The following is a 13068-nucleotide window of genomic DNA, read 5'->3' as shown; positions in this document are numbered from 1 at the left end:
TTTGGTCTATCCTAGGTCTATCTTTGATGTTGGAGGATTCCCTCAAACATTTGATGGTCCTTGATGGTTGGTTTACAGTTATAAGTGAGGCACTAAAAATCTATCTGAAAGTGTTGAGCATATGTGGGAGGTTTGAGGACAGGTGGGCTGTACCAAAGCCATTGCACTGTGAGAAAAATAACAGATTCTGTAGAGTTTTTCTCTTGAGATGGACAGTTTCCCGATGAGATTACTCCTCCACACTCCTGCCTTGTGGTGGGAGGGTGGGAACTGGGGAGGTGTAAGCCTTTTCCAGCATTCCTCCAGCCAAGTTGGATAAGGGAGTTGGGGCACAAGTGGTGGCATTACCCTTCAAAATACAAGTTTCAATGAATCTGCCCCTCGTTAGTAAATTTATTTCTGTCCTCAGTGGATCCTAGCTCCTAAGCCGTGAGTCTGTCTTGTTGAACTTCTCAGTCTTCTTCCTCCTCACACAAACTTTCAACCAATCTTCCTGTTTTCTGCCCCACCCAAACCAACACCTGCCCTCCCACCCTTTTCAGAGGTTCCTGATCCTCGAAGCCCTCGGCCTGTCTAGGGCTTGGAGATGGCCACAGAGCTGATTTTCTGTTGGCTTCCAACTCCTGCAAGTCTAGGTTTTTCTGGTAGGGTAGCTTAGTCTCTACTTCTCACAGCTTTTGTGTTTCTTAAGGTTTTAAAATTTATATTTGGTTGTTGATGCTTTCCCGTTCTCTTTGTGCTTGAACCTTTATGTTCCTTTCCTCCATTTATTGTCATTTTAGTGAGGGATTAATAAAATTCTGTGTTCGGTAGACCATGCGTAACTGTGATTTCCATGTGTCTGCTGGGAAATCCACTCTTCTAGATTTCCTCCCTTTCCCCCGTCCCATTTTCTCTTTCTTCTCTCCTTCCCTCCTCTCTCTCTCTTTCCACTTTTCCTTCCTCCCTCTCTCCCTCTCTGCCTTCCTTCTTTCCTCTATTTCTTTCAGAATGCTGTTTTTCCCTCTTTGAAGGGCCTTGGGGAGTCTGCTGTTTTCTGCTCTTTGAAATACTTTGACTATAAATAGCACCCTGGACTCAGGCTTTCATTTGAACACATCATTTTCCTGCAGTGGATTTCGAAATAATAATATCCCACAGAATCTGTGCTCCTGAATCTCTTCCCTTCAGTGTGGTGGCTGAGAAAATTCCCTTTGGTATTTCTAGGAAATGGACTGTTATCATTTGATCCATTGCAAGTGTGGCAATTTTTTGTTCATATCTTGAGTTCCAGAGCCTTGTCCAGGAAACGTAGGAGAGGGCAAAGAGTATACGCTTGACCAGCAAGAAAAAATGGGGCCAGGGTGAGGGTTGGAACAGGTATGAATTACTTGATGAATTAATTAGAAAATATGTATTGAGTGTCTACTATATTACAGGCACTCTCATAGGTAGAGGGGATGTAAGAAGGAGTAAGACATTCGGAGTCTGGTGATAAGACAAATAAGTGAATGAACAGAATAGAATGTGGTAAGTGTACTTCATGCTCAACAAACATTAATTCTCGGTCTACCTACCGTATGTCAGGTACTGTACTAGACACCCTCATTTTATTAATTCCTCACACTATCATTGTGTGTTAGGCATTATTATACCTATTTTACGCTAAGGAAATTGCCAAAATAGAGGAATATACAAGTAACTATGAAGACAGAGATGTGAAACCTGTCTTTGGTGCCTCTTGGCCAGGCAACCAGGGGTACACCCTCCCAGCGGCTCTGGAGAGCACCAAAGATCTGCCTGCACCTAATTGGGTCTTCAGCCTCGGGCATTAACTATTTTACTGCTCCCTTCCAACTCCCTTTCAACTTCCAACTCTTCCAAGGAGAGTGTCTCCTATAGGACCTAAGAAAGAAAACAAGTTCTACAGGTCATCAGCTGTATTTCTGAGCCCTGTCTTCAGCATGGAAAAAGTGAGGGGAAAAAAAGTCATGAAAGCCTTGAACTAAAACTGTCCAAACCACAGGAAATTCTTAGATGTGAAGTCCTTTTTCTTTCTCTCATTTTTTTTTTCCCTTTTCTTTTTTTGTCAGTAACAAACATTCACCAGAGTATTCAGACACTAGCTCAGGAATGGCCATGATGACAGTGGATGGGGAAGGTGGCGGGGGTGGGGGGGAGGTCCAGAGAGATTTTTTGAAAAGGCAGCTCAGCTGTCCCCCAGAGGAAAATCAAGGGGATCACGTGGGTGAATTGGGGAGACACACACACATGCACACACACAAAACTCTCTGAACTTAATCAGTTTTTTAAACTCCGTCTTTGAAACAGGAACTTGCCTTGGGTCTCCTGAACCGAAAAGCACAGATCTTGCCTTCCTCCTGGAAGTCACCTTGTCCTTTGGAGCCGTCGGCCTGCAGGAGGTGGCTTCCTCTGGCTGGTGAGAAGCTGGCTCCTTTGTGCAGAGAGATCTTGCCCTTCCAAAACCAGGGGCCGGGTAAGTGAAGGCTGCAGACCCACTGGGCCTCCCTGGGGGGGTCCTCTCATTTGGTTCTCTAAGGATTAGATTGAGGAGGTTCTTTGTGGGGTGGGGGACACCCGGACTCCCATGTATCAAGAAAAGGAAGTGGGGGTGGGGTACAGACAGAGATTTTGCCAAATTACAGATGGAGCCGACTAGATCCAGAACAATTCCCAAAGGAGGTCCTCCCACACCCACAGGAAGGCCAAGAAAAAAAAAAAGTTTGAAATTCAAATTATTTTTGGTGCTTGGGAGATGAGAGGGGAGGGTGAGAAGGCAGTGGTAGTAAATAGGAACAGAAGGGGGAAGGAAAAACGGGAAGGCTTGCTGGTATTTTTCCTAAGGAACAGCTCAGGAGAGCACCAAAGCGTATAGGAAATGCAACCGGACTTGAATAATATTTTTTATTATGTGTCCACGGGCAAGACTGGAAAGGAGAATTGTCACAAATTTTAAATATGTGGTTTCTGTCCTGAAAGAAGAGACTGCTCCCTCCCTCCTGTTTTTAGCCTCTGCTTTTGAGAGGACAGGACAGAGATGTTTTGCCCACACTGTACCCACACACTGTCTGCTCCTCTCAAATGCATTTCACTGGCCTGGTTTCCTCCAAAAGCTTCCCTGCTTTCATGATTGTTGTCATTGCTGTTGTTTCTGCTGACATTTTTGCTTTGGGTTCAAAGGATGGAAATAAGGTCGGGGGCTGGGACGAGAAAGATGGACGCCAAGATGAGAGATGAGAAAACAGTAACTCTGTTTGAGAAGTAGATAGAGGGAAAAATGAAAGAAACTTGCTCCCCAGTTGAGGGCTTTGTGGAGACTTGCCGGGTCTCCATGTTTGCCATTTCCTGAAGAGAATGATTTGGGTTGGATAGGGTTGCCAAAGGGATAGATACAGGATACCCAGTTAAATCTGAATTTCAGATAAAAAGCAAAACAATACCCCCAAAGCTGATTTTATGGTGCAGTAGAAGTCGTTCTTAAGTCCCCTCACTCCAGTGGTGTGTAAATGGTGGGTGCCCACAGGGTAGATGGTTTCAAGGGATTCAGCGTCTGGATCTACCTGAGGTAAAATGAGAGTGGGGTGTCACCCTGGGTCTTCTCTGCTCCCACCCTCCTGGCACACCAACCCTTCCTCCCTTCTCAAAAAAGGAAAGAAAGCCATTGTCCTAGATTGTAAAAACCTCGAGGGCCAAGACAAGGAACAATTAGAAATATTTGTGTTTGTGTTGCGAAAGCAAAAGCTTTTACGACTGAGATACCAATTTGTGAGATACAAATTAGATGGTTCCAATGTCTTGTTTTCCATAAAACTTGGAGGAAAACCCAATGGAGTCGACCCTGGATAGATCATTAAAGTAATTTTTAAAAAATAGACTTTATTTTTTAGAGCAAGTTTTAGGTTCACAGCAAAATGAAGCAGAAAGTACAGACAGATCCCACATGCTCTCTGCCCCACGCAGACACAACCTCCACTGTAATTTCTGAAGGAAGATCTCTAAGTGGTATCTGACCTCTAATGTGAAGGAGTCCAAAGAATTGAATAACATCGCCAGTTTGGCACTGCTGAAAAACAAATCTCAAGTTCTCCGGCAAAGGTGGACCAGCTACAAATCTGTATATAGGGTTTGTATTTGTAAGTGATTGAGTCATTCCAAGTGCACCTCTGAAGCCATAAACCCAGAAATATGTCCCTAGTTTCTTTTCTTCTCCTCAGCTCTGGATGGACATTGTCATAACAAAACTCCTTTTGGCCCCATCTACCTAGTAATGCAAAACAAGTTATCTCAGTGCTTACATTCATAAAAATGAGAAATAAAGATAATATTGGTGCTAAACCTGTTCATTCTTTTTTTTAATTAAAAAAAATTTTATTTATTTATTTGACAGACAGTGATCACAAGTAGGAAGAGAGAGTCAGGCTCCCTGCTCAGCAGGGAGCCTGACATAGGGCTCTATCCCAGGACCCTGAGATCATGACCTGGGCCGAAAGCAGAGGCTTAACCCACTGAGCCACCCAGGCACCCCAAACCTATTCATTCTTGCAGTAAGTAATATTAATGGATGGATATTTGAACTAGTTACATGTAAATGGAAATATATACAAATACATATCTGTAAAAATCCATCCTCCTCCATTAGGAGAGATAATTCTCATTAGGAGGGTAATTTCCAACATTTTACTATTTTCTGGTTAATGATCAATAAAATACATATTCATTGTATTACCAATAATTATAATAATGTCCTAATCTCAGGAAATGGTTTAATACCTTCCGGTCACAGGATAGTCTTTGAAATTATAAAATCAATTTACACATGCATGTTTGTTTCAAAATATATGATAATCAGTAAAAGATCCCCAAATGGTAGATTTTCAAATAATAAAAGATATCATAAAGATATATGACATTTGGCGACAAATCTTTAAGGGAAGTGGAAGGAAAATATAATCATGGAGGAAAGGGAATGATTGAGCATTTCTGTTAAAGAACTTCATGTTCATCTTGAAAAAGGAACAGTGGTGTCAATTTATTATGGTACTTAGATCCTATTGGATGCATTAAAAAGGGTGATATAACAGTTTTATTTTAAAACATCTGATGAAAACAATCTGCAGACTACATCCTCCGTGAGCACTCCAACCTGTGATGAAGAGTTAGAGACGTCTTAAAATGTGTGAAGGGATGCACGGGCTTCAGCATTTTTTAGGGGTGTAAGTGTAGAGAAGTTTGCAGATCTCTGCTTTATATCATTCTCTTACTAGCATTTCTGTTCAAAATATAGTACTTAGATTTCTAGGTTCTTTACAACTTTGCACAATAAAAATTATAGGCATCATTCTATCTACGTTCTACCTACTGAGGTACCCTAGTCCAAATTCTGTGCCCCTCACCGTGCTGACCATCTCCTCTTAACTGGGTGGTAGTTACAGGGTCATGAACAAGGGCTTAAGTTGGAGAAACCAGAAATAAGTCAGCCCCTAGACCTCATGGCTGAACTATTTCGAGAACACGCAGTTCCATTGCAGTGGCCATGATTTGACTCCCGGCGTACTCAGTGACATGTAATTAGAAGCTGCGTTCACCAGACGTTTGCTGTAATGCTTGCTTCTCACCTTCTGAATACGGGGGAGCCACAGCAGCATTTTATGGTAACAAATTAAAATGATCTCACCAACCCTTCTGTGCACCCTGTCATCAGAGAGTGACTCTCTTGAATACCAGCGAAGTTCTGGACTTCCTCCAAGTATCAGAAGCCTGCTTTTTAAGGAAGGCAGAAAAATGGATGGAAGGAACCACATGCCCCAATGGCAGAGGAAATGCACCCAGGGGAAGCTCTGTCCTAGGGATTGTAGCAGTGGAGGTAGGAGAGCGATGCAGCCCAGCTTTTCATATCAGAACTAAAAACTAAATGTTAGTTCACCACAAATTGAGTCCTGACAGCCACAATATGTGAAAGTGTGCTTAACCAGCATGTGGGCTTTGTTCAGCGAGGGTCAAGAGGGATATGCTGCCTCCCAAGTGATTTTTAAAAATAGGTAGTATCTATTTAAGCACGAGACTCTCATAATATTTTTTTAGCTTAACATTTTTCTCCTTGCTTAAATGTTTTATTTTGAGATAACTGTGGATTCACATGCAGTTGTAAGGAATAGTTCAGAGAGATCATGTTTCCTCTGGTGGTGGCGTCTTATAAACCACAGTCCGCTATCACAACCAGAATACTGACACTCACACTGACAAGAGTAAGATTTCCATCAGCACAAGATTTCCCCCCTCCCCACCCAGCTGCCCTTTTATAGCCACACCCAATTCCCTCCTACCCTGTACCCTTCTTAACCTTGACAATCATTTACGGGTTCACCATTTCTATAGTGTCCTCACTTTGAGAATGTTATATAAATGGAATCAATACACAGCACGTAAACTTTGGGGACTGGCTCTTTTCACTCGTAAACTTTTCTGCATATTCATCCTTGTTGTTGTGTCTATCAGTAGCTTGTTCCCTCTTCTTGCCGAATAGTATTCCATGGTAGGGATCTACCACAGTTTAATGATTCACTAGTTGAAGGACAGCTGGGTTGTTTCATTTTTGGCTATTATCAATAAAAGGGCTATAATCATTCACGTATAGGTTTTCGTGTGATCATGTCTTCATTTCTTTTTTTTCAATTAAAGATTTTGTTTATTTATTTGAGAGAGAGAGAGTGTGTGTGAGAGCATGAGTGGGGGGCAGAGGCAGAGGGAGAGGGAGAAGCTGACTCCCCGCTGAGCAGGGAGCCTGACATGGGACTGGATCCCAGCTGAGCCGAAGGCAGATGCTTAACTAACTGAGCCACCCAAGTGTCCCTCACGTCTTCTCTCTCTAGGATGAGTGCCCAGGAGGGCAATTACTGGACCTTATGATAGTCGCATGTTTACTTTTTAAAGAAACGGCCGAACTGTTTTCTAGAGGAGCTGTACCATTTTACATTTCTACCAGCAATGTATCATGATCCAGTTTCTCTTCATCCTTACCAGCATATGACACTGTGGCTATTTTTTATTTTAGCCATTCTGATAGGTGTGTAGTGGTATCTCACGGCGTACAATTTTTTTGTATCTTTTTTATCTTTTTGTACTTTTTCCATTTTTATTGAGATATAATTGACATGTAACACTGTATTAGTTTAAAGTGTACAATGGGCACTTGGGTTAAGCATTTGTCTGGCTCTTGATTTTGGCTCAGGTCATGATCTCAGGGTCCTGGGATGGAGCCCTGCATTGAGCTGCAGGCTTAGCGAGGAGTCTGCTTGAGAATCTCCCTTCTCCGTGTGTACCTCCCCGAACACCCTGTAGTGGGCATGTGCCTGCATGCTCTCTCTCTAAAAAAATAAAAATAAAAAATTTAAAGTGTACAACGTACTTGTACACTTTAATATATATGCTTATATTAAATATATGTATATTTATAATATATTACAACATATGTGTATAATATTTATATATAATATGTAAATATAATATATAAACATATAATACAAAATGTGATCAAATAAATTGACGAATATAATGACCAAATCAATATATATTGCCAAACGGTCACCACAATAAATTTAGTTAATATCCATCACCTCACATAGCTACAATTCTTTTTCTGTGATGAGAACTTTTAAGATCTATTCTCCTGGCAACTTTCAAATATACAATACAGTGTTGTTACCTATAGTCACTATGCTATACATTATATTCCCAGAACTGATTTGTCTTGCAGTTGGAAGTTTGTACCTTTTGACCACCTTCACCCACTTTCCACCCACCCCTCCTACTCTGCCTCTGGAATCACTAATCTGTTCTCTGTTTCTATGTTTGTTTGGTTTTAGATTCCATGTATAAGTAAGTTCATACAGTATTTATCTTTCTCTGTCTGACTTACTTCACTTAGCATAATGCCCCCAAGGTCCATTCATGTTGCCACAAATGTCAAGATTTCCCTCTTTTTTATGGCTGAGCAGTATTCTGTGTGTGCGTGTGTGTGTGTGTGTGTGCGTGTATTACATTTTCTTGTGGGATAGCTCATGCGGGTATCTCTTTGAAGTAGTGATTTTGCTTCTTTTGGCTATATACCCAGAAGTAGAATTGCTGGATTGTATAGTAGTTCTATTTTTAATTTTTTGAGGTATCTCCATACTATTTTTCATAGTGCCTGCTGCAGTTTACATTCCCACTAACAGTGCACAAAGCTTCCTTTTGCTCCACATCCTTACTAACAATAGTTATCTTTTGTGTTTTTGATAATACTCCTTCTGACAGGTGTGAGGTGACATCTCATTGTCATTCTGATGTGCATTTCCCTGCTGATGAATAATGTTGAGCATATTTTCATATACCTCTTGGCTATTTGCATGTCTTTTTTTGAAAAATGTCTAATTTTTCATCAGATTTTTGGTTTTGCTACCAAGTTGCTTATACACACACACACACACACACAATATTTTATATACATATGATATTATATATATATATGACATTTTATATATATATTCTTCACATGTTTTGGATATTAGCTTTTTATCAAATACATGATTAGCAAATATGTTCTCACATTCAGTAGGTTGTCATTTCATTTTATTACTTTGCTGTGCAAAAGATTTTTAGTTCCATGTAGTCCCGTTTGTTCATTTTTGCTTTTAGTTGGAGTTAAGTCTAAAAGCATCATTGCCAAGAGTGGTGCCAAGAGCTTCCCATTATGTTTTCTTCTGGGAGTTTTATGGTTTCAGGTCTTCAATATATTTAGCTCTACAATTTTATTTTCACTAACTTTTTATTTGCAAAATCTTTTGTATGGCATCGAGGTTTTTTTTAGAATTTTTATTCTTAAACAAAAGATATGTAATGTACATGATATATTATTTTTAAAAGGTAAAAGAGTGTAAGTGAATCCTATTTTCTCCTACTGCTGCTCTCAGAGGTGGTCTCCTCTGCACAGGCCACCACTCCTAGCAGCAAAACCACGTGGAACTAAAATAAAGGCACCCATCACCGTTCAACCACTTTTTCCTACCTCAAGGTCAGCACCAGGAATGACAAAGATCGTCTTGAGCACATATAACCTCTGGGAATTTTAAACTTTTCTTTTCTTTCCCCTCTTTTGTTGTCAGCTAATCCAGTTACAGACATGGGAATGAATGGAATAAAATAATGTCCTCCTCCAACCCGCCCCTCCTCCATCTCTAGTGTCATCTCCATTTCCCAACTGTTTCTAATCTCGTGAGGACAAGAAAACCACATAACTGGACCTTTGGAAATTAGGTATTACATCAGAAGCGGGAAGAAAGGCTAAGAAAGGCTCTCCTTAATGAGGGACTTTGGCTACTCAGTGGCCCCTTCCCTCTTGCCTTCTGTGTTTGGAATTCCATTCCGGAGATTCAAGTTTCCAGAAGGGTGACCTCTAGATCAGTGCCACAATCCCTATACACCTTTTCAGCAAGCCAGGACTATGACATCTTTTGACCCTCAGATGCTGGAGGGTGCGTTTGGCTATTTATCCAATTAGAACATTCAGGGCATCGTTAAGGATTAGATGTAAGGATAAATTTAGCTCGTTATTATTTAATTACTAAATAAAGGCGTTAGCCTGGATTGGGCTTAATTCTCCAGTCTAGTGTTACACTTACTTTTAATATAGTTTGATAGACATGTGGAGTCATCATACAAATTATGATGAAATTTGAAAGAAGATTCCTGAGCCAATTACCTGTTTCCAGTGAGTCATAATGAGTTTCACTAGATCTCAGGGTTCAAGTTGGTAATCAGGTTCTGTATATCTTTTCCAGTGGCAGGAATTTTATGTGCATGGAAACAAGTTGGTTAAATTATTTTGAGAAATATATCAATAGACTGACAATCTGTGGATAAAGTTAGTTCTATTTTTTTTTTTTAATCACAAAGCAGCTATGAGATCTCTGAGGTACTTTTAAATTAAAATATTTTTATTTACTTTAAAATTAACATTTTTTTTCTAATCACAAAATACAACAAGCCTATTAAGGAATACTTGGAAAATTCAGAAACATAACAATTTTAAAGAATCATCTGTAAACCTAACTCAGATAGTTATAGGTAATAACTTTTTAAGTATATCTTTGCGAATCTGGATTTTTTTTTTTTTTTTTTTTTTTTTAATATTAAACACGCACACACACACACATTGGTTCTTTCTGGGGAGGACAGCAGTGTTTGGGAAATGTGAGTGGAAGAAATACTTGTTCAATCTTACTCTTTTGCCCCTTTTGGTCATTGTACTGTGTGTATATTTCCTATTAACAATATAATGGAAGGACATACATCTATGTCCAAATATCCTTGGTGCTTTTTTGTTGTTTCCTAATAATCAGTTTGGGTTAAGAACCACTGATATAAAAATGAACTCACTTCACAGACTACCACACATCTCTTGGAATGAACTGGACAGAGTTTATTCCAGTTAATGACTTTGTATTCACCCACAAGAACTTCCTAACAGCAGTCCCCCACCCCCACCCCGTAGGATCATTGCTGAGGAATGAATTATGTAACCAGTCTAAGCAACTCTGAAGTTAACTTAGTGCTAAAATGGGGTCATGGATCCAAAGCTAAGATATCTATCTATCTATTCATCCTCTCTCTCTGATTCCACAGGCCCAATCCTTCCCGTGTAATCCCAGGGCATCGCTGGAGATGCAGGAATCTGAGCGGAGCACTGCACTTATTCAAACTGACGGAAAAACAATGCCATCAGCATGAATCAATAGTAATGGTGCATTTGGCCAGCAGACTGTTATTTCTGGGGACAGGATGTGCACTCAGTTTTGAGGTTTATTCGTGTCAGATTTAGCTGTATAGCAATATTTTCCAAACTTTGTTACTAGGAGATAATTTTTGGCATGCGTATGTATGCAATGCATGTATATGTGTATGTGTACACATGTGTATAAAAAATACTACAGACTGGATGGCTTAAACAACAGAAATGTATTTTCTCACTGTTCTGGAAGCTGGAGTCTGAAATCAGTTTGCCCGCATGGTTGGGTTCTGGGGAGAGCTCTCCTCCTGGCTTGCATACAGGTGGCCACCTTCTTAAAAAAATTTTTTTTTTTAAGATTTTATTTATGTATTTGACAGAGTGAGAGAGAGAGATGGCAAGAGAGAGCAGGGAGAGTAAGAGAGGGAGAAGCAGGCTCCCCACTGAGGTAGGAGCCCATTGCGGGGCTCGATCCCAGGACCCAGATCATGACCTAAGCCAAAGTCAGATACTTAAGGACTGAGCCACCCAGACGTCCCAGGTGGTCACTTTCTTACTGGGCATTCGTGTGGCCTTTCCTTGATGCACATGACAGAGGTAAAGAGCTCTCCCTCTTCTTATACAGTGACCAATCTTATCAGATTTGGGCCTCACCTTACGACCTCATTTAACCTTAATTACCTCCTAGAAACCTTATCTCCAAGTGCTCTGTCTTCAGCATATGATTCTGGTTGGGGGCATTATCCAACATATATATTTATATTTTACAAATTTGATTCTATATACAGACTTTTAAAGGTTCCTCCAAAGTTTTATCTTTTTTGATTTTACCTTAATTACTGTCCCTTACTGCTATTTCCCTCATCAGAGAAAGAGAATTTGCCAGTTTCTTCCACTCCCCATTTTTCCTATTCTTCAGGTTCCAGGAGTTTGAGCTAAGAGATGACCCTGGGTGCTGGCCAACACCCAGGGTCACTGAATGAGGATTCAGAACGTGTGGATTCTTCTCACGCCTGGCCGTGTGAGGCCAAGATTGAATCTCTCTCCTTAAAACCTAAATTCTTCCACCTGTAAAAGGAGATTAATAATCTCTAAACCTGTATGAGGGAAAAGAAGGAACAGTTAATAATTTACCATGTAATGTTAGCTCTTTGTAATAAAAGTTTCAAAACGAAATGCAAAGATCTCAATCCAAAGGTATCATGCTATTTTTTTTTTTTTAAGTTTAACAATCTCAGCACTTGTCATGTGTCTTGAAAAACACTAATTCACTCCATCTCAAAGACCATGGTATGAGGTAGGTTATCTGTTATCACCACCTTCCCCGTTTTATGGAAACACAGAGAAGTAAAATAGCTGGTCCATGACTATGCAGCTCATTAGTGACAGTCAGGATGCAAATCCTGACGGCTGGGCTCTGGAGTCCAGTCATGAGGCCGTCACCATGAAATCACTGCTTATTCATGACAAATTGTGTCACTTCCTTGCTCAAAACCTTCAGGGACTCTTGAAGCCTAAAATAATAAATACAAGTCATTAGCTTAGCAACAAAGACCCTCCAGCGACCTTTCTTTCCTATTTTGTTCCCCATCACAGTCCTGCATCTACTCTTCCGGGCTCCAACTGAACTGTACTGGCCATACTTTCCCAAATGGATCCCATGCGTTCCTGCCTCTACGCTGTCTCCTTGATGCGGTCTTGCACTGGGAGGCGGTGTGTTCTCACCCACTCCCCCACCTTCTATATCTTACCTTTCCTGCAAAGGTCCTCCTAAAGTGCCATCTCCTTTACACATTTTCTCCCGCACCTCTCAACCTGAGCTGGTTTGATTCCCACAGAATTGTATCGCTGTCCATCAATCTGTGTGTATGAGTTTCTGGCATTTATGATAGTTATTTCTGTATATGTTATATTCCCTCCCAGCCTCAAGGATGGCTCCTTGAGGGCTAAAATATGCTTTCTAATAGAGCCTAAAATTTTTTTAATTAAAAATTTCAACCATTATTGTTTTTTGAAAACCAGATGTAGGCATGTTTATGGCAAAAAATGAAACATTAACATCTCTTGGAAAGTGAGATACGCCATTATAACCCCTCCTTCCTCACCCTAAGAGAACTGTGGTTAACAGTTTGGCATGTAGTCTTCTACTCTTTCTGCATATAGTAAAAATGTATAATTTTTATTTACGGAAATAATTTTCAACGTTATGAACAACACCGCAGTATGTGTGTATATATTCCATATGTATACACTGCATATGTGCACAGACACATATACTCCATATATACTGGGTATGTCTCCAGACG

At 40.4% G+C, this 13068-nt stretch overlaps 1 protein-coding gene across 1 annotated transcript in view; it reads left to right on the top strand.

The window, feature by feature from the left end:
• Positions 1 to 2288: 2288 nt before the first annotated feature.
• Positions 2289 to 13068, top strand: part of PLEKHA2 (pleckstrin homology domain containing A2) — a 73678-nt gene continuing 62898 nt past the window's right edge. Inside the window, exon 1 of the mRNA XM_032329024.1 lies at positions 2289 to 2476. The gene's annotated coding sequence lies outside the window, so the exon portion shown is untranslated. The remainder of the gene's footprint in view (positions 2477 to 13068) is intronic.

The sequence above is a fragment of the Mustela erminea genome, chromosome 21 (assembly GCF_009829155.1).
Source record: "Mustela erminea isolate mMusErm1 chromosome 21, mMusErm1.Pri, whole genome shotgun sequence".
Lineage (NCBI taxonomy): Eukaryota > Metazoa > Chordata > Mammalia > Carnivora > Mustelidae > Mustela > Mustela erminea.
Note: the sequence above shows the minus strand (reverse complement) of the source record. Positions and strands in the feature narration are given on the sequence as shown.